This window comes from Malurus melanocephalus, unplaced genomic scaffold (assembly GCF_030028575.1).
Source record: "Malurus melanocephalus ecotype Western Australia unplaced genomic scaffold, MMel_1.1 scaffold_68, whole genome shotgun sequence".
Lineage (NCBI taxonomy): Eukaryota > Metazoa > Chordata > Aves > Passeriformes > Maluridae > Malurus > Malurus melanocephalus.
In genome coordinates, this window is record NW_026623300.1 from 917,824 (window position 1) to 918,809 (window position 986).

Consider the following 986-nt stretch of genomic DNA (forward strand, 5'->3'; position numbering starts at 1 on the left):
GTACAGAGCGGAGAAAACACAGAGCCACTCTCCCTGAAGTCTGTTGTTGAAGAAGAGAAGGGTTTGGGAGCTAAAGGAGTAGAAGGAGATGGAACAAAACATGCAAGGAGTTGCAAAGCAGGTGAAGATACTGTGTTGGAGTGAGTCATGGTTGATCCTTTGTGTTCTGACAGTACCTGACTTTGTTAGGGGTTATTTGATGTCACTCATGATTCAATGAAATAATACTTAAAGTGGGAGGGAAAAGCAAGTGTGAAGAGAAATACTTTCCCAGCAGTGGCCCTTTCCAGCCCAGAGTGTTGCTCAAGTTTGTTGTGGTTTATCTGCTTACACCACACAGTGGACACCTCTCACAAGCACTTGKCTCCCCTTGAGTTAGTGTAAACCACTTGCAGCTACAGCCATCCACACTGCCAGGATTTCCACCTGCCTTTCCCCCAGTTCTGGAAGAACAAAACCCTTCACTTGTCCTAAACCTGATTCAGGCCACCACCAACCCTCAGTTTGTGTCTCCTCCTTACTGGCAGAGATACTAAGCTGTAGAATGTTTCTGCACCTGGTGCATTTATGGGGAACCGGTGCTGGTGTGGGTACCGGCTCAGCTGTGCAACTGCTTTTTGAGTTGTTTGAAGGTTTTTGGTTGTTTTTTTGTTTGGTTGGTTTTTTGTTTTTTTTTTCCAGGGGCACGGCATAAACTTCAAGCTAATCAGGCACTTTTTTCAGGCTATTGAATTTCATTGGCCAAGTGTGTCTTCTTTTTTTTGTTCCCTTCTCTTTTTTTTGTGTCGTGTCCCACACGCATGCCCTCTCCATTTAACTTGCTTTCCTCCAGACTGAAGGACTGCAATAGGCAAAATATTGCTGAGATTCCACTTCTCTAGGAAGATTCATTCAYCTTTCCTCCCTTTGAGAGTACACAAAATACTAATTGGTTTGATCAAACACTGTATTAGACAAGGGGGAATGTGACTGAAACCACACGTGTG